Here is a 23,290-nt window from a genome sequence, read left to right on the forward strand (position 1 = left end):
GCCCCTTGCTTTCCAAGTGGCCTTGCAGTGTCCAAATGGTTTCCTTCTTGCCATGGGACTGCACAATGCCACAATGGCCCCTTGCTTCCATGAGGTCACAGATTCTCCAAATGGCCCCTTGGTTCTATTGGGTTCCCCAGGATGTGTTACACTGGCCCCTTGGTTCCAGCAGGCCTGGATGTGTTACACTGGCCCCTTGCTTCCATGAGGACCCACAGTGTCCCAATGGCCCCTTGCTCCCATGAGGCCCTGGGATGTCACAATGGTCTCATCACTTCCACGAGGCTCTGCTGTTCCACAATGCCCTTGAAGTGTCACAATAGTCCCAGTGGGTTCCCCTGCTGGTTCACAGTGGCCTTCTTTATTCTGTAGTGTAACAACGGTATCCTTGGTTCCACCGTCAGAATGGCCCTGTGGTCTCATGGAGCCCCCACAGCCCCTTATGGAGCTCCAAAGCCCCTTATGGAACCCCACAGTGTCACTTTGATCCCCTTGAGTCCATGAGGCCCTGCCATGCTACAAGGACCCCTTGGTTATACAAGGCCCTGCAGTGTCACAATAGCCCCTTGATTCCAGTGGTCCTGAAGTGTCCTAATGGTCTCCATGGTTCCATGACACCCCACAATGTCACAATGGACTTTTGGTTCCACGAGCTTTCCTACTGCCAACAACAGTCTCCTTGGTTCCACAGTGTCACAATGGACCCTTTGCTCCACGAGGTTCAGTAGTGTAACACAGACGCCTTGATTCCATGAGGTTGTGCAGTGTCACAATGATCTCCTTGGTTCTGCGGCCCTGCTGTGGCTGCTGTGTAACAATGGATCTGTGGTACCATGAGGTTCCATAGTGTCACCATGGTCCCTTTGGTTCCACAAGGCCTTGCTGGGCCACAATGGCCCCTTGGTTCCATGAGGTTCTGTACTGTCAACAATGATTTCCTTGGTACTGCAGTCACAATGGATCCTTGGTTCCATGAGGAGCCTGGCCTCCCACAGCCCCTCACAGCTCCCCATGGCCCCTCATGGCCCCTCACAGCCTCCCACAGCTCATGGCCCCTCACAGTTCCCCAAGATCCCTCACAGCCTCTCACTGTGGATGCCCTGGAAGAGAGAGAGAGAAACAGCAAGTGTTTCTCACAGCAGCATGTGAGAATTTTTAGGGTATGGTAGGGATGTAATAACTTGTTAAGTATAAACAATCTGCAGGTGGTGTTGTTCTACTTTGTCTTTCTGTTTCTCTATAAAAACTGCACAGTTCTCTTGAATAAAACCTTCTTTCACTCTCTCTACACAACTGCCTCCTGCCTGTTCCTGTGACATTCTCGACTCAAGAGTGACACCTCATAGCCCCTCATGGCCCCTCACAACCCCTTCACAGTTCCCCATGGCCCCTCGCGGCCCCTCACGGCCCCTCAGAGCCTCTCATGGCCCCTCACAGTTCCCCATGGCCCCTCACAGCCCCAGACGCAGGGCTCCTCCCAAAGGAGAAGGTGTCAGGCCCTGATTGTTCTCCTTTCATTTCAGTCCTTTCACAGCCACAAGTGCAGAAAGGCTGAAATGGAGCCTTTCCCCGGCGTTTCCCTCGGGGTTAACTGCGGGCTGAAGCTCTGTGCTGGCCCTGGCCCCAGCTCCACCCTCCCTGCAGCCGCCAGGCCTTTGCTGTTCCCCCGTGTCCGTTCCCTGTCCCCGAGTCCCGCCCGGCTCTGGCACCAGCAGCAGCCGCAGCACAGGGGGCGCCGGCCCGGCCCAGCCGGGGCTCCCGGCCAGGAGTAGCAGCAGCGCCGGCCCTTCCCGCCTGCTCCTGCCTCGGCTCCCAAGGGCTTTTTCCAGCTCAATTCTGGAGCAGAGCAGCCAGCGCCCACACACAGCCCTGACTGCTCAGGGCCTGCCTGTGCTGCCCTGAGCCAGCCCTCAGAGGAAGAAAGGATTGGGTTCCAGCACTGTTTCCACCTCTGTTTGACTCACCCTGAGGTGACAGGAGGAGACTGCTGGTGCCTCTGCCTTGGGAATTGCAGATCATGGCTGCTCTTGGCCCTCTTCTGCTTGCAACCTGAATTTTATCCATGAAACTGCAAGTGCTGCTTTCAGTTGGTGCTACCCACGATGCTTTCATGACAGTGAAGTCAGTATTTTTGTCACAGGCATAAAGATCAGCAGATACTGGAATGCTCACCAGCTCCTAAACACTAAGATGAGGGGAATTAAAGCTTCACAGGCCACATTTGCAGGGCTCAAACAGAGCCCTGTTGCTGGCACTGTTGAAATAGAATAAGCTGACAGTGGCTGTCACAGAATTCGCCTCCGCAGTGTGGAGTTAAATTAAAAAATCAACCAGGAGAAGCAGAAACCAGAACTTCTAAACTCGCTTCATTGCTCCTTCCCAGCAGCAGGAAACGCAGATGCCCAGAGGTGTTTTGCACTGCTGCTGCCCCCAGTTTGAGCCCAGGCTCTGCCCAGTCCCAGTGGGAACCTGAGCCCAGCCCAGGGAGCTCAGTGCATGTGGGGCCAGGCCTAGGGCCCCGGACACGGCCACCCATTGTGGAGCAGCGGCGCAGACGGAATGTCCTGCGGCCCAAACCTCCTGCTCCTGCCACACAGCGCCAGCCTTCTCCCCCTCCTCCTCCTCTCCCAGCGCGGCACAAATTCCAGCTTGGAGGAGGCTGCCCCAGACAGCGCTCTGGCTCCTGTTCCAGTTGAATGTCCCTGCAGAGAAACAGGGCATCTTTCAGCCACTTCCACAAGCTCAGGCTTTGCACTTCATGGGGAATCTGGGATGCAAATGGCCTTGTTAAGAAAGGCAAAGGCCAAGGGAATGGATTATAGATTACTGAAAAAAAAGTCACCCATCTTCCAGGCAAGGTTTACCAAGGCATTTCCTGCATTTCTTTTCAGATTCTTTCAGTTGGCTGCTCTGGGAAGTCCAGCTTGTACTGGTGCTTATCATGAACTGTTATGAATGATCAATCGAAAGCCAAATTAGTAAAAAATCTGAAAAGATTTCTTTATCTTTTTCCACGACTAAAATATGGTCTTCAAAACCACCACAGCCAAAGAGACAGTGTCGAGCCCGGGGTTGGTGCTTGGTGAACCTGGATCCCACCTCTATTGCATCGGACCCTCCACCATTCACGAGCGCCACTTCTTGCAGGGATGCTTTATACAGTTTATTATGCCTGAGCGAAGAAGTCCCAGTTTCTTTTGTAACTCTGCATATTCATAGTTGGTTCTTTCCCTGTGCAGAGCTGGACAATCGCCATTTCCTTGTTGATAGCCAGCACTGATCGGATTCAGGGAAGTCAGGTATTCACAGGTATCTTTCTGGCAACTTTGGCTATCTTGATCGATGTTATCAACAGGGCAATGATCACTCTTGGGCGTCTTCCGATGACATGAGGATGACGATGTCTCGGGATAATGGTGATCATTGTGCTGGGTGTGTCTATTCTTGGGCTAAAGTGCCGATCTTATCTGGCCACCTTCAGGAATTTTGGAATTTGAATAGACATCTGCCTCTCAGGCTGCTTGTGGTCAGAGACTTGTTTGGATTTTGCAATCTTTATGAAATACACGCTTTTATAGCATGAATTATTTCCCAACATATATTACAACATCACTACAATCTCACAGAAGGCAATCATACAGATCAGTGTATGGTCAAATTGCCCCCTAATTCTCATAAAGTCCATCTACTCTGCACACCCTTACTTTGTATTTTTGTTTCTCAGTCATCACAGAACTGAGAGCTGCAAGAAAAAGAGAAAGAAATATGAACAGGTATCCCTTAGGTAAGGGAAATACTGGACTGTCAGGAACTAAAAATAGTTGATAGCATCTGTATCAGGCAATATTTTTACCCTCTACCAGTGTCCATTTCAGGCATTCTGTGCATGCTAGGCAATCCTAGCATGACCTAGGATTTTGCAGCTAAATGCAATGGACTGCAATTTGACAGGCCTACAAGAAAAAAAACTTATCAGACTTCCCCCCCCCCCCCCGAGTGACAGGTGCAAATTACAAAATGAAAGGGCCTACAGAAATTTAAAATTTTCTGATTTTAGAAAAATATAGTATTAGCATCAGATTCCAAGGGCATAGAGATATAGGAGCAGCAAGGAAATGCTCCCAGAAATGTTTTCTAGCCTGAAGAGACAAGCTAGCCACAGGAAGAAGAGAGAGCCACTTCCTTTAAAATGTGTGAATTACTGAATGCAAGAGCCATTGGCCCTTTCAGCTTCTGTTTTTAACAAAAAGTAAGCTATTAACTTGTGTTTATGAAGACTTTAGTTGGACTTCAATGTTTTTGGGACAGCTTCTGAGCAAAATACAAAGAAACTACATTACATATTAGTAAATGCAGCATTTAGAATAACAACTAAATAGTCCTATCTCATAGTTAAATGTTCAGTTCTTCATGTGATCAAGTCCATGAAATGCAGTACCTAATCCAGTTAAATTCCACCTACACCTCAGATTTGCGTGTGTAACTGATTTTTTCCACTCCACTCCCTATCCCTTCTCTCACCACAGTCCTCAAGCCCTCAGCCAGGCACAAGCCAACTTCTCACCTCAACTGCTGTTAGCAATTACCAAGCACCTGTTGGTAATTACCTGAGCACCTGCCCCACCCACAGCAGCTGTAGGTCCCTGGCTGCTGGGAGAACAGGTCTGAAGTGCAGAAATAGAAATTAAAACTTTTCTAAATAATTTGAGACTAGTAAAAGATCAGGACATGGAGGGACTTGTTTATCCCCTTTAGGCCAATCAAGAAAAAGTTTACAGCCTTCTCTGGAAAGGGAAGACTGGGGGGTTTTTCTTGAAGCAGAAGCATGTTTTATCAGCCCAGTTTCCTTCCTCATTTGTTCCTGCTCCCCAGGAGGCCATTCACTAGGCATATATATGTAAATATCTATGTCTGAAAACACATCTACAGGAGTGCATGACTCACACTGGTGCAATTTAAAGCATAGTTTTTATTGTACAAAAATGCAAAAATCTGTTCTAGGAGAGGCACATCTTGTGGAGCTGTAAGGACCCTGACAGCACATCTGCTACCAAAGCAACAACTCCTGCTCTGCAGTGGCTTAAGTGGGCTGAGATGGAAATGTTTCTTCATCAATGCATAAACCACAACAAAGTAGTGGTGACAAGCCTTTTTTCCAAGTCTGACTGAAGGTTTGGGAAGCAGGTCTGCTGGCAGAGGGCACACAGAAGCATGACACATCTGCCTACTGTGCACCTACAATTTCTACACCATCATATCACTACTCAGGTCACTGAGCAAGCTGACACTGTATGACAGGTTATCTGTCCTACATAGAAAGTCACAGAGAGAAGAAGAGAGGAAGAAAACAGAGAAGATGACAATGCAAAAGAAGTTGAAGAAATGTGGCAAGGATTGAGCATTAAGGGACAGAAATAAGAAGAGACCATACCCTTGAACTGTAAAGTCCTGTCAGGAAACTGCAAGTACTTGCATATTTGAGTTCACCACCCAGACTTGCATGCTTCTCCACATTACCATTATTTCAAAAATTTTGCTTCCTGGACAAGCTGCCAGGTCTCCAGTACCAGTCCTAACTCCCTTCCAGCAGTGTGCATCTGAGCAGGGAGTTGAAAATAGATCAGGGCTTACCTTTTACGCTGTAAGCATTCAAGACAGCTAAAGAACTTTGAGGAAAAAGGCCATACTGAGTGCCCAGGACAAAGAGATCTTAAGAAATTGGAAGAAGGAAGTATTGATTGAGGTTCACAGTTATGTTGAGGTTTAGCCTTTCAAAGGTTTGTTGCTTTTCTACTGAAAACTGCAGGTGAGAAAGCCTAGGCAGAAAAGGGAAGGAGAAGCTATGTAAACAAACCCATAGCTGTACACAAGGACAGAAGCAGATTTCTTCTTCACCAGGCTGAAGAGAGTGGTTTTATTATTTGAAAAACAAAAGCCAAAGTACCCCAAGTCAAATATATATTGTCCCACTACATTTAGACATTACAACAATAAAAATGCACTATAAAACTACTGCAGTAAATTAGTCAGTTAGGAACAATAAACAGGGCACATGTTAATAGTATCCATATCTATCTTTGGAAAGATGAGCAATTACAATCTGCATCCCAGCTCATGCTCAGTATTTACTACAATCTCAAATAACATTAAAGTCAAACTCAACATAACACGACTGATGTTCCTACCTTCTGCTTTCCAAACAGAGTCTTAAAAGATAGTTTATTACAAAATCAGTCTCAAGTATGTTCAAGGCCTTGGGAGCTCTCTAAGCTTTAATTAACAACAGAAATAAAAACTATATCTTTATAACAAAGTTATAAAGATCCCAACTTTAACATCACACATATAGAATCCATTTTAATATTTCTGTAAGGCCAGTATTATAATTTTGATATAACAATCTATTTGTAATATTGCTGAAAGAAGGCACACTTTTCTAAATACCTACTGGCTTTGGTAACTGCTAAAGGTAATGTAGATTGAACTGTACTACTGCTTACTCATCTTTCTGTTGCACAGAAATCTTGGATACTTTAGTGCGTACATCTGTAATTCTGACATTTTCTGAAATTAAAGCGAGAGGAGAAATGGGCTAAATTCAGGTACCTAAAGTTACGTATCAACATTTGCAGACATAAATCAAATACACAAAGAAAGCTTTTCTATGGGAAGAATGCCAGAGCAAATTAAAATATGTATTGATAAGAATAATCAACACAGTAGAAATGAAGAGCATCTGCAGCATAGGAGAGAGTGTATAAAATCACACTCTGCATCAAGAGAACATAATTGGTATTTCTTCACAGCCTTCTCCCTTTGCATGCCCCTCTGCCAAGTGCAAGGGGCCTCAAGGACTGAAGGAAACACAGGGAGTCAAATGGAGACACTTGCACCTGTCTCACTGGGGGCTCCTGGGGAAGCAGTTTCCTTGGCAATCCAGCCCCTCTCTGCCAAGGGCACTTCCCCAGATGTGTACATTTCATGGGCAACACCAACCCACCCTTAAGTGCGTGGTGCGGAGGTTCAGGGACATCACAACATAACCAATATGATCCAGTGAAGCTAAATTTATTATTCCTAAAAATACTCTATTTATAATAAATCTTTACTGTCCACGTGTCTCTAGCTAATACATGATTGGTTAATCCTAGCTGTTCACACGTCTAAAATAGAATGCTGATTGGATCACCTAATTTTTCACACGTCTGGCTGGGGTTGTCTGGCCCACCGATGGCTCACTTTCCCAAACTTGCTGACAAACTTGCTGAGTCCTGATGACTCTTCTTCTTGTATCTTTTTCAAGGATATACTGAGCCCATTTCTGAATATGTCCATAATTCATTCTTTGTGAACGTGTTCATTGTCCATTATTACAAGCAGGCTGGATTGTGCATTGGCTGAATATGGCCACTCTCTTGCAAAAACTCCTCCATTCTGTCTCTGAGCCAGCATTTGAGCCAGTTAAACAAAATCCTCCCTCTCACACTGTAAAGAATGTGGAATTAGAGTTGGAATGTAACCCTGAAATAGAAGCAGCTCAGAAATGAAAGTAGAAAAAAAGTTATTGCAGAAGCTATTGTACAAGGGACTTTTCTCTCAAATGTTGTAGAAAGTTTTCCTGTAGTAACTAATACTGCCAGTAGAGTTTGAAAACCTTTCAATTGGAAGATTTTAGAAAAGTTGAGAGCTGTAATTTCACAATTTGGTTGAAAATGCCAACTTGCACAGTCACTTCTGCAGTATATTTTTCCATCTAACACATTAATTCCAGCTGATGTGCATACCCTAATATGACTTATAATGCCACCCTATCAGCAGGTGATGTTTCATAAAAGCTGGGAGGAAAAGTGTGCTCAAGAAGCTGCAAGAGCTAGAGTGCAGGGTGATCCTCTGTATGGTTCAACAGCACAACAGTTACTTGGCAAAGGGCCCGGGGCTACTGCCACTGCCCAGGTTAGGAGCATTGATCAAGTCTTACAGATGAGCCAACAACTAGCATGCAATACATTTCTTGCACTTCCAGAAGGGTTACACACTATGTCTTTTACACAGATTTGTCAAAGAAAGAATGAAGACTTTGATAAATTTGTAGACAAATTGCATGAAGCTATCTATAATCATTCTGATTTCAATTCAGACACAAAGATACAATTGGATGGACTTTGGGATTATTTCTCCATTCCAAATGGCTTTCCCTTCAGTCACAAGAGCCTTCCATCTCTTCCAAAAATTGCCTGCTGAAACTCTTCTGCTCCCATCCAAATCAGTTCACTACTCCAGCATAACCCTTGAAGCACGGACAGATGACTCTTCAACTAATTATAGTAGAAAAGAAGGGTATTTATTGCAGCCGTGGTCACATGTGAACTAGTTTCCAGAGACATGTGCAAGGAGTTGCAGACTCCTGCTCTCTATTTCTACAGAAAAGGTTTTACATTAGGTTTCTAAGGACCCATAATACATAATTATTACCTGCCTGCTTCGCATTTTTATCAGCTGAATATCTATTACAGCTGCACAATTGTATTCCCTTAAGTGGATTGGTGGGATTTTGAAATGAGGGAGTGGTTGTATGGGAGGAAGAAAGCAGTCTTCCTCATGGTGAACTCTCCTCCCATAGCCAGTTGGCAAGACCTTTTGACCTTTTGACCTCATGGTCCAAGCCTCTCCTAACTGTCCAATTATTCTTAAGGCAAGGTCTTTCTATGGTCTCAGCTTCTTCACAATTGCTTCCTCTATCCCTGTCACTCCTAGCTTTATGTTCCTAATATATTTGGTACTCTTTAACTAAGGCACATGATTTCTGCTACTTGTATTACTAACTTAGCTTCTTACCTCATTTTAAAATCTTAACTAAAATATGCAATCTTCTACTATCCCAATTCTATTCCCAGCTGGGCCCTCGACCCATCTGCACTTTTCAATTTTCCTCATTACATTTTCAGCTAAGCCCTTGACACACCTCAGGCACATCCCCGACTGCCTCTCTCCCAGCAGCTCAGAGCTGCATTGCACAGCGCTTACTGTGCACCACAGAGCACAAAGCAGGCTGGCCTGGTGGGCCTGAATATTTCTGCCAAACACTCTGCATCTCACACCTTTGCTCTGGCTCAGTGCAGAACTGCAGGGTTGCAGGCGCTTCCTCCCAGAGCTGCGTGAGGCGCTGGCTCCTGCAGATGGGCCCTGCCAAGCTGTCCCTGCCTCACGCTGGCCTCGCTTCCCTGGCACAAGTGCCGGGCCTGAAGGAGCTGCCCTGTGCTCCAGCCTGCCGAGCAGCCCGGCTCCCTGCCCCGGTGCCCAGAGTGCTGCACACACTGCTGGCCTTTGCCAGGAGTTGCAGGGCAGCCGGCAGAAGAGGAGGAATCCTCAGGCAGCCCAACGGCCCGCGGCTGCCCTTGGCCTTTCTCTGCTCCTGGGCACACTCCAGACGGCCATGGCCTCCAGGCCGGGCTGTGCCCCGCACGGCTGCGCTTCCCCTCGGCAGCAGCCAGCTGCCACCTGGGCTCTGAGGGTGGAGGATTCGCCCACTCCCAGCAAGAGGCACCCAGGGCCCGGCTGCTGCCTCTTGCAGCTCCAAGGGCCTCCTTCCAGCCTGCCTCTGCCGGGGCTCAGGCTGCTCCAGCCTCTGCCGGGGCTCTGCTGGGGCTCCAGCCCGGGCAAGGCCGGGCCCGCTCTCACCTCACAGGCGCTGACAGCTCTGCGCCACAGGAGACCTTCCCGAGCACCCTCTCTGATCTTTCTGCTTTCTCACTTGGCTCTCCTCCAGCCAAAGAGATTATTGCATTTAGGGATACAAATCCAAGTGGCAGGAACCCCATTGCTCTCCAGTCACAGCTGAAGGCCTGCATCTGCACAAGATGTTTGGGCTGCCTCATTCTTCCTTTGGTTTTGCCTTCAAATGCCATTGCTGTTTCTGCCTCAACTAGAAATACCACAGCTGCGCCATAACCAGCCAGTGGGTCATATTCCAAAGGCAGTGCGGTCTGGAGAGGATGAATGAAGAAGAGCCCTCCTCACTTATGAAACCATACAAAAAAAGCCATATGTGTGACTTAGTACCAATAAAAAACAATTAGTAATTCAGAAAAAATGTTGAATTTTCTGAAGGGGTCAGAAGGAGGAGAATCTTCCAAGTGAGTTGATGTTTCAGAAACTTTATTAATTACAACTCTAATCTATAATTCTATGCTACAAATCTCTTTAGCAACCCTACTCTACAATCCTACTCTAAACTGGTAACAGAGATAACATCTTGACATGATTGCTATGTTCTCGTCTCCTAGGGTTAGGGTTAGGTTTAGGCTTAGGCTTAGGTTTAGGCTTAGGTTTAGGCTTAGGCTTAGGCTTAGGTTTAGGCTTATACTTAGGTTCAGGTTTGGGTTTAGGTTTAGGTTTTGGCTTAGGTTTAGGGTTGGGGTTAGGGAAAGGGTAAGGGAAAGGGTAAGGGATAGAGATAGGGATAGGGTTAGGGTTTGGGTTAGCATTTAAGGTTAGGGTTAGGTTTTAGGTTTAGAGTTTAGGGTTAGGGTTATTCGTCTTCTTCACTGAGTTGATGACTTGTGCCAGGATGAATGGTGGCTTGGCTGAAGTTACAAATGGATGCTGTGCACCAGAAAAAAAAACAAAAAACAAAGAACAGTGAACCATTACTTTCCAAGCTCATTGCTTCAGGGTCTCAATCAGGATACATCAAGTTCCTGGAAAGACCCAGAAAGAAGAGCAATGGGACCATCTGCTCCCCAGTCATCTCCAATGTGCAAGACCTTGCCATCACAGGCAAACCTGGCCCAGAATCCCACTCATCTGTTTATTGTGATGTCTTCATCATGCTGGGATTTTTGCCCTGCCAGCGCTCTAGAAATGGTGCTTTCTGTCCCGGGGTTTTCTTCCTTTCAGGAAACTCCAATGACTCACATAGGTCCCTGCCTTTGAAAGACAGGCACTGTGCTGATTGCCACAGGGACAGAAAGCAGTGTCTGCCTTTCCATGCCCTGCCCCTCGTGTGCTGGATGGCACCTTCCTTCCCAGCAGGGCCAGCCCAGTGGCACTGGGCCCTGAAGTTCCCTCTCTGCCACACAGCCTGGCAGTAACCCTGGCACAGTTCCCGTCTGCTTGAGCGTGCCAGGCAGCAGATGGGGCTGGGACAAGTCCCTCCCAGCTGTCCCTGTTTGCATGGCAGAAACCTCTGAGGGTGGGCTGGGGGGCACCAACCAGGGCCCCTCAGAGGCTCACAGTGAGCCCCCCACAGCCCCTCCTGCCCACAGCCAAATCTCTGACCCCTAGGCTGGGACTGGCTTCCTTGGGTTCCTCCACCACCATTTCATGTCTCTGTACCCTGCATTGCTCTACTTCAATTTTTTTGGCATTAGTTAAAACTGAACACTCCACGAAATCACAAAAGAGGGCAACAGACACAGTCAGAGGACAGAGCACCTCTCCTCACAGGAAATGCAGAGGGAGCTGGAGTTATTCAGTTTTGTGAAGGACAGGCCCCAGGGAGACTTTATTGCCACTTTCCAAGACTTCAGAGTGGCTTTGAAGAAAGTGCGGGACATCTTTTTTAAAAGGGCCAGTTACAATAGGATATGGACAAATATTTTTAAACACTAAGGGCATCTAATCAGAGTAGGTCTAAGGAAGAACTTGTGTACTCAGAGCATGGTGCCACACTGGCACAGCTTGCCCCAAGAGCTTGTAGGTGTCCCATCCCTGCAACCATTCCGGCTCCGGTGGCAACGGGCTCTGAGCAACCTGATCTCTTTAAAGATGTCCCTGCACATTGCAGGACACTTGCACCAGAGGACATTTACAGGGCCCTGCCAGCCCAGCCCAGTCTAGGATTCCTCACCATTTTCATTTGAAGAGCAGCAAGAGTGGAGGTGAGGAGGAAGGGGGCTCATCTGCTGCCTTGGGCTTGAGTGGAGGAGAAGCCCATCCCTCAGAGCCTGTTTCACCTGCAGCCCCTTCACATTTTACCTGCAGGAGCTCCTTGGCAGACCAGCGCCGCGCCTCGTCTCTCTGCAGGCAGCAGCTCAGGAAGTCACGCAGCAAAGCCGAGAGGAGCTTGGGCTGCCGCAGCTGTGGAGTCCCTACTGTGGCTATCAGGTATGTAGCCTGGAGAGAAAGGAGACACCAGGCTCCACCTCCTGCTTTCACATCTCTAAGGCTCTCCCAGATCCCTTTGTTTAACCTCTGTTCTTCAGTGGCAGTTTCTGCCCTGGCACAGAGCACAGACCCAGAGATGACTTTCCTTTACCAACCAAAAACCCAAATCCCGATGCAGCCACAGCTTTTCCACCATCCTGCAGATCTTGCCTTTGCAGCTGATTTCATTGCCTGACCTAGTTAGTGGGAACTACATCAGCAAAAGGACATTTGCTTCTCTGAGGATTCATGCCAGCTTGAGATGGTTTTTGAAAGAGGGACTTTGCTATACTAACTAATTTCAAGGGTTAGTACATGAAAGGCATCTCTGCAGTGCCTGTTGGTCCTTTAAGCGCATGTGCCCTAGAACAAAACTCATCAAGCTTTTTGTGCTGTTCTTGAAAACAATGGGAATTGAAAGAAAAGAAAGGAAATCCATCAGTTAATACCCAGGTAGGGAAACAAACATTGACAATCTCCTCTTCAACACAGACACATTAAGATGCCTGCACAAATGTATTGGGATGAAAATGCCTGCTTGGGCACACAGGAGCCACTTGCAGCTCTGTCTCTCAGCAGTCTGAAAATTTCAGCTTCCCATTTTTGCAGCCAAAGAAAAATTGTCTAGGTCAGAAGAAGGAGAGGTTCCATCCCTATGGACACCCTCTAGTCATTTGGCTGCTCGAGTCAATGCATTAATGGTAGGCCCATGCCAGAAAGTGCCAGGAAACAAACAGGAGGTTTTGGCAGGCTCTCCGCATCACCAGGCTCTGCCTTGGTGACGTGCAGAATGTTGCTTGGGCTAGGAGAGAAACACGGTCACTGAGTGTTTCAGCAGCACTGCACAAGAAGCCGAAGAGACTCTGTGCATTACACCCTCATGCCCATGTTTTCCAGTGAGAAGAAACTGCACACAGGGTTAGGTTCCTCTCTAAAGACCACACTTTTAGAAACTTTGTTGGGTTTGGGTTTCCTTCCTTCATTTCTGGAAAGATAACAACACTTTTAAGATGCTTTTTCCCTGTTATTAAGGCCATCTACACAGACAAAAGCACTGGAACCACTTAACCCAAAGGAAAGTGTTGAGTGAGAATGGAGTTTGTTTGGAGTTTGTTTGCATGTGGTAAGGCTTGAGTTCCCCCACTGATGCAACCAAAAGTCCAGCAGATGCTGATGTGTTGCAGGGACATTTGTAGGAGGGGACCTTGGTGGAAGTAGTTCCAGCAGATGGCAATGGGATTTTGTCCAGTGGCACACAGGACATGGGACAGGTGAGAAAGACAGTGGGATCAGTGAGTATTTGCTCCTTACCGTGCCAGAACTTTCGCCCAAGTAAGGAGGTTCTTGTTCTATCATTTCAATTCCCACAATTCCAAAAGACCATATGTCCACTTTGGGGCCATATGGTTGACCTGTCACCACTTCAGGCGCCATCCACCAAGGAGTCCCGGTTACCGAGCACCGTCTGCTCTGCTCAGGGCTGAGCTGAGTAGCGAGGCCAAAATCAGCTGAGGAGAAAACAAAATACTGGTTTTATCTGAATTCTGTGCAATTAGGAAAGCAAGCAAAAGAATTCCCCAGTAGAAGTTTGAAATTGCACTGTTGAATCTCCTGGCATTGGCGACTTTAAAAATCCCCCCATGTTTTACACTGCCTCTAGCAGTGGCTTTTGTTCTTTGGAAACTTTAGACTTGTAACTCCCTCCCTCTGGAAGGGACCCACACAGAGCAAGGCCACTCTTGACTGCTTGTGGCTCCTTCTACCTCTGTGCACGTTGCAACTGTGCCCTCAGCTCGCAGCAGGGGCCCCTGCACTGCCACCAGCACCATTTTTGGGGAGCTGGCAGTCACACCAAGCAGCCCCACACCCACATCCCTGGAAAGCTGCACCTCACCAAGAATATACTGACCCAGTTTGACAGAACCATCCGTTCTGAGAAGGATGTTGTCACTCTTCACGTCTCGATGGATCACATCGTTTGCATGAAGAAAATCCAGTCCTTGCAGGCACTGAGCGAGAAAACAGAAACAGAAGGGCAAAAATGAGTGATGTGATTTCATCACACAAGAAAGGAAACAAAGAATCGAAAAGATTCCCTCTCCAGGGGAATGGGAAGTAATGGCAGAACAGTAATGGCCACTGAGAGGAAGAGCTTGCTGCTCCAACACTTGCAGAGCAGGACCTTTCTGAGGAAAGTCACGTCAGCTTTTGAAAGAGCAACAGCACCTGCTGTTGTAGGCTGTCCCCTGCCAACCAGCCAGGATGATTCCTGCTGCAGCGCATGTGCTCAGAAGCAAAGAGCATTCTGGCTGCGCTCCTATCCTTTTTAGCTGAGCACTGAGAGAAACGAGTCTCTCTCTTCTTTCTTTGCTGTTTGTTTCAAATCCTGCCACCAGCACCTTTGCTTTTACAGGCAAGGAATGCAGTGAAGACAGACTCCAGGCAAACATTTAGAGAGGCAAGGTGGAGAACAGCAACTACAAATACAAGAGACAGAGCGAGAATACAACAGCAGGAGATAACAGTACTGCCACTGAGTACAGGGAGTGCAGGGGCACTGGCAGGCCTTTCCCTTGAGATGCTTTTACTTGCCCATAGCATACCAGCAACACAGAAACAAAGCTCGGCACAGGAAACCTCTCCTGTTCTGAGCCCCTGTTTCCCAGACAATCCTGCCCAAGCCCCTGGAAACACAGATGGGATTGCTGACCTCCCAACTGATGGCTGCCATCTCATCTTCCGACAGGCAGGTCTGGCTGACGATGTCGCTCAGGACACCTCCATCCATGTACTCTATAACCAGCAAGAGTTCCTCGCCCAGAAGGTAGCTGAAAGAAGGAAACAAGGGGGTAGAGATGAACATGCATGGCTACGTTGATTTTTTGCTTCCAGGTTTCTTATTTCCAGATGCCTTTGTGACAAGGGCAGAATCAAAGGAATAGACATTCCCTCTTGGCTGTGCATTATTTGCAATCTGTGCAGTCTCATAGAGAAAGACACATCTGTGAAAAAGGAGATATCTTAGATGGGCAGCAAATGAAAAGTGCAGTTTAGAAACAGCCCAGATAAAAAACATGTCAGGCATGGTGTTTCTGGAAATAAGCACCTAGTCTTCCAGGCATGCATAGCAATGGCAAAGAGGGGCAACAATCCAAGGGAAATCCACTTTAGGATGGTTCATCTGCACTTAAGAAACTTTAAAAAATCAATCCCACATAAATGTGGAGGCAGTGAACTTTGAGGCTATTGAGTTAGGAAGATACAGCTGATCCAGGTTTTGAATAATTTTGGAGTAATTATCAAACTAGGTGTGCCAGGGAAGACTCATGCAGACAAGATGCACTCTCTTCTCATCCATTGGAGATGAGTAGAGAAATATGAATAAATAAAAATTAACAGCTTTACTTGCTGCCACTGACCAAAGTGGGTTTTTAACCTCTCATGTTTGCTTTATGTAAACACACATCCATGGGATAAGACCATGACCTCTCACCTGTCTAAATAATTCACAACATTGGGACTCCTATACCTCTTCATGATCATTATTTCATTAAAGGTTAGCTCCTTCCTCCTCACTCCTTGAAGATTTATTTTTTTTATTGCGACCTAAAATGACATTGAAAATCAGTAACTTGAGGGGTTGGTGGCACGAGACCACAAGGCACGTGGAGCGAGTGATTTTGCAATGACACAGCTGAGCTGTGCCAAACTGCCTTGTGATTAGGCACTGCAGTAATCAGGAACTGACATTCCAACAGCCCATTTCTCTGCTCCCTTGGGAGCCAGTTACAGGACACGTGGGGCCACTGACATTTTGCCTTGACCACTTGGTAACAACGGTGTCTCAGTTATCACCCACAAACCTCTGACCGCACTCTCTGCTGCTTTGTTTGGGACTCAGAAGAAGGAATCCATGCCTTAATACTCTGTGGATACATCTTGTGATATGGGCAGGGCTTAGGGCTTTCAAGGACGCCTTGCAGATCTCTCCCTACGTGCAGTTCCCAAGTGCAGCACTGCAGGTGGCTAAGGAACTACCAGTAACTTTCAGATGGATTTGCTGGCAGCCAGAAATGAGAATTCAGGACTCTGAAGCTGTAGCCCCAAAGAGCAGTGAGGTGCTCGAAGGCACCACCTTTGTTTTAGCAGTGGAGAGCGAGTGAGCGCGGCCTTCTCTGAAAGGAACCGCTGCCCTCCGTGCCTTCCTTCCGGCAGCTGAGGAGGACAAAGTCCCAAATGTGTTCTGTGGGCTGGCACCAGTCTGTGCTTCTTGTGCCTTTTCAGCACAGCTCTGCCCAAAGCTCCAGCCACAGCTCACACCAGAGGGGAAAGCCCTCGAGTGCAGCAGAGCCTGCAGGGGCTGTTGACATTTACCTCTCCTCCTGTGGCACTGTCGAGTGCTCTATAAACATCTCCAAAAGTCCTAGAAAAAAAAAACAGAAGCAGAGAAAGGAGAAGCTGTTTAGATCTTGCAGTGAAAGCCAGCCCACACAGGAGATCTCTGCTGGAAGTGTCAAAACCTGCAGGATGCAGGAGGGCTCTGCCAGAAGGGAGATGATGCATTTTCCTCTCAAGTGCATGGGCACTGGGCCTGTTCCTGAAGCACTGGGGTCCAACTTCTAAAGGGAGTTAAGTCTTTCCTCTTGGGTTTCACTGTCTAAACAGTGTGGTTCCTATCCTGACCACAGAGTGTTTCCCTCTTCAAACCAGGGGAAAGAATTGTTCCTGGGAACTGTTATCTCACAGCTTTGATAGGGCATAGGTTGCTCTTTCAGGCAAGCAAGTTTCTTCTCTTTTCATTAGTGTGCCAGTATGATTTTGAGACACACAAAAAATGCTAAAGAAATTAACACAGAGCTGTCCCACACTTGAGAGACAAGGAGACCTTCCAGGTCCTGTTCCTTGATGCAGGCAAGACCTCGGTAGCAAGGCATCTCTGACAATGCCTTCTGAGCCCACTCACAAATTCTGAGCAGCATTGAGAGATGGGACAATCTATCCCCAGTGTGTGATCATCTTTGCAGCTGTCCTGACTTCACGCTGGATAGACATTCCACCCCAAAAACACCTGGCCCATGGTTGTGCAGGAGTAACTGCTGTTGGACTCACCCGCTGCCAATATAATTCAGATGCCTGTATTTCATCAGGGGATTTTCAGTGGTGTTCACCATTCTCCCTGAGGGAAACAAAATGCAAGATGCTGACTTTAAAGCAGAGATTCCAGCTTCCAGGAGATACAAAAGGCAGCCCCAGCGCCTGGAGCTCTGAGCCTTTTGTGGTCGGCTGGGTAGCAACAACCACAACCAGGCAGACAGCCCTGCAGCACAGGTGGCCAGCACAGAGACTGATTTGTACAGTCTTTTGAAGAGTTCTCTTGACAGGAAACAAAGCACAGGGACATACAATCCCAGGAGAGGAGGACATCTTCCCCACCTTTCAGCAGTTTGCCAAAGGAATGCCTTCCCATTTGTAAACCAGAGCAGCTCCAGCTGTAACCGATCCTGACGGGGCTTTCAATATCAGGACCCTGACCTGTTTGTGAGCAGGCTGAGCTCAAAGATGCCCCTCTCCCAGCTAAGGAAGGCTCCAGCCTCTGCAGTCCCTCCAGCCCTCAGGGACAGGGCAGCGACCACAACAAGGCTGGCAAAGCCCAAGCATGAGCACTGACAGGCACTGATGGGAAGAAGCCAGAGTCAGCCTGAGCCCCAGACAAGCTGTTACCCCCATTCAGGACACAACAGGATGGGCTTTGAGATCAGCCACACCGAGGCACAGATCAGTGCCCTTTTTGTCCCAACAGGTGATGGCAGACACAGAATCCACTGGGCTCTGGTCTCAGCCCCACCAGGTCTCTTATCTGAGAGCACAGCACTGGCAGCTGTTACGGACAAGAAGCAGATTCATTGGGTTGTGCTGCAGAATCACAAAGGACTTGATGTGTTTTCCTAGAGACTGATCTGAGCAGGGTCTGGGCCAATGGGTAGGATTCTAACAGTCATGGGAAAGAGTGGGAATCAGGTATGGAAAAGTGCCATGGATCTGAGGGATATACCATGGCTGGGCTGGAGGCTCTCTCCTGAGAAATGCCTGCAGTACAGTTTTATCTGATCACGCCACTTGGATGTGTCTCCTGGACACATCTTGATAAGCATAAAACTAGAAGATTAAATAAAGTTTGTTATCAAAGTCTCTGTTTTTCCTTTGGCGGCACATGGAAAATACCTTGTGCTCTCTATTTGTCCTGTAACCTGATGTTCTTTCAAAGTAGTTCTTATTGACAAAAAGATAGCATTCTCTTATTGACAAAAATATAGCATTCTCATGAAAATAAACTGCAGATGTAGTAGTGGTAACAGTAACAGTCATAAAAATGACATCAGTAAAATGTGGGGTAGAAGGGCTCCTTCAGGATGGAGAAAAACACAACAAAAAACCCCCACCAAAAATGAACAACAGAAAAGCAATCCCACCCCACCCCCCCCCCAAAAAAAAATCCCCAACCAAAAAGACAAAACTCCAAAGTCAGTCCATTTCTGTGAAGTTTTTTTGTTGTGATGACTGGTTGGAAGTCAGGAGTCTAAGGAGAATTTAGGAAGCTAAAAATGCTGTTCAGTTTGGCCACTAGCACACAGGACTGGCCTAGATCATTTGCTAGGTCACAGCCTTCTGCTGATCCAAGAACAATCCCTGCTTCAGCCTTTAGCAGAGAGGGAAGCTCAGGCAAAGCCAAGCCAGTCCCAGGTGCCCTCAGAGGCAGCAGGAACACCCAGAGCTCTCTCGCTGCCTCGGAGCACAGCACTGCCTCTGGGGAGTCCTAAATGGCCCTGTGACACCGAGCTCAGGAGGAGCATTGGGTACAGCTCTGCTGACACCTGCACACAACACACTGTCCCTCAGATAAGAAACACCCCAGACGTACCCAGCAGCTCCAGGTACTCCTCCTCAATCTCCTGTTCCCGGGATGTGCCCGAGCCTGAGTTCCCAGGTTTCACAGAAGGGCTTCCTCGAGGTGATGCTGCTGCAGCAGCAGGTTCAGAGCCCATGATGTGCTGGACCTGGAGCATTTCTGGTGGGCACTGTTCCTGTGCCTCACTCTTAACTTGGGGTTCTTCATTGCCACACATTCCCTGCAAGTCTTCGCAGGCTGCCCGGTGAGATGTCAACACTTGCACCTCAAGTCAAACAGAACAAAGCAGTCAGACACTACAGCTTGTCCCTGTCAGCCAGGAGTCATCGACTGTGAGGAAAGGCAAAGAACAGATTGACAGGGGATACAACAGCTTGTTTCAATCCTCCATCTGGGTCACCAAGTTCCACTGTAAAAACACCTCAAGAAAAAGGAGAGCAGGAACAGGCCAGCAGGAATCAATTTGGATGACTGCTGGCCAAAAGGCCAAGGACAAGTTTCACTGTCCAGGGCAGATGTTGAGATTCAGCACACCGGGAAATGTCCTTCAGAGTGACTGTGATACACACACTACAGCAGCATGGCACTCAGAGGCATGGCCCCACTCCCTGCTGCTCTGCACTGGAAAGGCAAGAAGGGCAGAAACCACCAGATTGGGGACTGCAGTGGCTGCATCCCTCTTTCACTCACTTGGTTTTGCAGAGACTGACGGAAGCAATTAAGTTTCTCTCTGATGATTTTCATTTCTTCCTCCAGCTTCTTATGCCTTGCCTTGATCAAACTGTGAGCTGTCTGAAGCTCTGCATCCAGCTGTTCCTTCATGTTCTCTAATAAACAAAAGAGAGGACATTTCATGAGTGGAGTGGCTGCCACTCTTTCATTCACCTGGTTTTGATGATCGCCCCTCTGCTGATGGAGATTCTCCTCTTGAATTCTTCCCATGTCTTCCTTGTTCTTTCTCTTCACTGCCATGATGTCACTCTGAGCTTCGGGCAGCTCTGCTTGTGGCTCTGCCTTGATGTTCTGTACATACAAAAGCAGAGCAAGGGACTGAGAGCTGCCATCAGGCTCAGCTTTTTTCCTCTTGCAGCCTCAAAATCACATTTATTCAGCCCCTTCTTTCTGCTTCCCTCCCCACATCTGCCTCCATTGCAAACCTCCTGTCCCAGGGCTGATCTCTGCAGATTCCAAGGCTCTGTGCTTCCATTGCCTGTGGGACTCCTGGCCTCCTCAGTCCCAAGAGCTCTGGTTTATGCCCCTCTCCCTGCCCTTCCCTCTGTGCCCTGGCCAGTCAGGCTCACCTGGCCATTCTCCTGTGGCTCTTCCACCTGCTGCCTGAGCTGCTCTTCCTGCTCTCGGGCAGGGAACAGCTCTCCCTGAGTCTGGCATGGCAGCTCAGATGAGGCAGTGTGCTCCTGCTCTTTCTCTAGAAGCACCTGCACAGAAAGCAAGAGAAGATGGGTTTCAACTTCCCATACGCCCTTTGTGGGCCAAGACTCACAGACTGCTGGGCTCACACATTCCCAAAGCACTGTGCTGCTGCTCTCCTGGGTCGTTCTCTGCCCGAGGGGAGGCGCAGATTCCAAAGTGACCCTGGCCCTACAATCAGGAGCCATCTGGGACTGAAGCTCCAGCAGCCTCTCAGGCAGCTGACAGGGAAGGGGTGGCATTTCTCAAGGGTCTGGTGAGGGCCTCCCTCTGCTTCTGCCGTGTCCTGTTTGTCTCTCAGTAGTGACTGACTCCCCGCCCTGTCCCACAGCTCCATCCTGGCTCTGCAGGGGCTTCCTGGGTGAGCTCACTCCTCGTGAGAGACACTTCTGGAGTTCACGTTCTCTTCAGGCCTGCGCCAGCATTTCTGCCTTCCTGACATCTACACTCTTGTTAGAAAACCGGGTCATTCAGGAGATAAGGATGCATGCAAAGATCTCTGATGGAAGTCAGAGAACCCCTATGGCCACCTCAGTATATGGAGGAGGACCAAGGTGTTTCTTCTCCCTCTTTTGTCGACTGAGATTTCTGACCAGCAGTAACAGAGTTTCTCATAAGGCCCCATTAATGAATGCACTTACACAGCCCTGGGGATGCCAGTGAAGGAAACCATGTGCCATGTATGGCATGGCATGTATGACCAGAGTCACCAGACCCCAGCTACAGCATGGGATAGTTCCACTCCCTTAGGACATGCAAAAATTTAAAGGACAAATGAAGGCTTCAGGTCAGAAAAGGCAGGTGCAGGAAAACATGAGGGGAAAAAACAACCATCTCTGGAGGGGGAAACATCTCTGCCTGCTCAGGATCAGTCAGTGGAACTTGTCTCTACTCCTCTCCTGAAGGGATGCCTTTAGGTGAGTTTTGCATCTTCCACTGCTTTGGAGCAGAGCCAGGAAGATTCAAATAGACAGACAGATAGACAGATCTCACTTTTATAATCTCTCTTTACTGTGCTGTGGTATTTACATTCTTTGAACAGAGAGAGATATAATTCTCTCTCCTAGGGGTTTTTTAAGGGAAGGTAATGAGAAACTTAGAGAAGAAGAGAAAACAATTGTTATCTCTACTTGCTGGTCTTGTTGTTTAGTACATGTAGAATGTGTTATAGTGATTGTTTACTGAAAGTGATTTGTTAATTGGATTTTAGTGATAGTTGTTTAGCTTGATTAGCTAATTAGATAAAAGCTGTGTTGTGACTGTCTGGAGACAGTCATGAGTTTTTCTTTAGTAGCTTTTTAGTATAGTATCTCTATAGTATAGTTTTAATATAGTACTAGTGTAATATAACATAGCTTGAGAAAGCATTTCTTTAACCTTCTAAATCATAGAATCAAAGCACATTATTCCCCACGGGGGGGTCACCATGAATCAATCCTGTCCTTTCTGTCACTACACACATCAGCACTCGGTAGCAGTGCCCCAATCAGCAGCCATCCTGAACTTGCTCTCCTGTTGCTTCACTAAGCCACACTCTTGGGGAATCTGGAGTGTGTGAGTCCCTATGGAATGCAACCAGACACAAAGCATTGCACTGGGAACTGCACTCTTTGTGCATCTGTGCTTGGGCAAGTTCTTCTCTTGGACTTGACCACACTGATGGTGCTAAAGTGGCTGGAATCAGAAATGCAGCCCAGCCCCTCCCAGCTCCTCTAATCTCTGAGCACCAGCTGTAATGCAAGGGCATTGATTTCCTGCTCAATTCCCAAACACAACACACACTGATTCCCTGGGCTGCCAAAAGACACAGGAGCCATTAACCTGAAAGTGATGTGTTTCTGCCAGTGCTGGAAAAGGGCAGGAAAGATTGAGTAAAAGCTCCCTTGCTCCCTGGAGAAGGAGAAATTGCACAAGGCTTCTCCTTCTAGCAAACAAACAAACAAATAAACAACAAAATATGAAAGTGTTACCCACTCCAGTGTCTAAAGCACTTGGATGCAGTGAAGGGATGTTTGGCAGGGAAAAAGCCCTCGTGCTGAGCATTGGCTCTATGGATCCAAGGCAGGGATCTATGGCAGTCTGCCTGAAGGTCCCTCAAGAGCCCCCATTGTCCAGGCTAAAGCTCCCTCAGCCCCTCCTCCCTGGCCTTGTGCTGCGCCCCTTGCCCAGCTCCCCTGTCCCTCTGTGCCCACGCTGCAGCCCCTCCATGACTTTCTGCTTCCCAGGGCCCACAGCTGCACACAGCACTCCAGCTGTGGCCGCAGCGCTGCCCAGCACAGGGCCACGCTCCCTGCCCTGCTCCTGCTGCCCCACTGCTGCTGGCACAGCCACCGTGCCCTTGGCCTTCTGGGCCCCCTGGCCCCACGCTGCCTCATCTTCAGCTGCTCACGGCCGCCAGCCCTGCGTCCTTTGGGCCCACGCAGCTCCCCAGCCACAAAGGTGCCCATTGCACTTCAGATACTGCAGGCACCATTGCAAGATGGCCTTCCTGTTCTACAACGACATCTTCGAAGTAGATATCATAAAGTTTGATAGGAATAGAATTCTAAGGGACTCTGACTAAATTAAAATGGTCTAATTCAACTGTACAGGAAATTGCTCCTAAGTAAATATTTCACCCTATCTGTCGTCAGCAAGCAAGGTTCTCTCTGCAACACTAGGTTTGTAGTTCTTCAAGGCACTGATATAGAAATTTAAAATATCCATTTCGCACTTTGTTATTTTTCTTCAGGCATGAAAATGGATTTTCTTTCAGCCTTCCTAGCTGGCTCTCTACACTCTGTTGCTACTGGCCAAGCTCTCAGCTTGCTC

This window comes from Melospiza melodia, unplaced genomic scaffold, assembly GCF_035770615.1.
Source record: "Melospiza melodia melodia isolate bMelMel2 unplaced genomic scaffold, bMelMel2.pri scaffold_37, whole genome shotgun sequence".
In the NCBI taxonomy this organism is placed as follows: Eukaryota; Metazoa; Chordata; class Aves; order Passeriformes; family Passerellidae; genus Melospiza; species Melospiza melodia.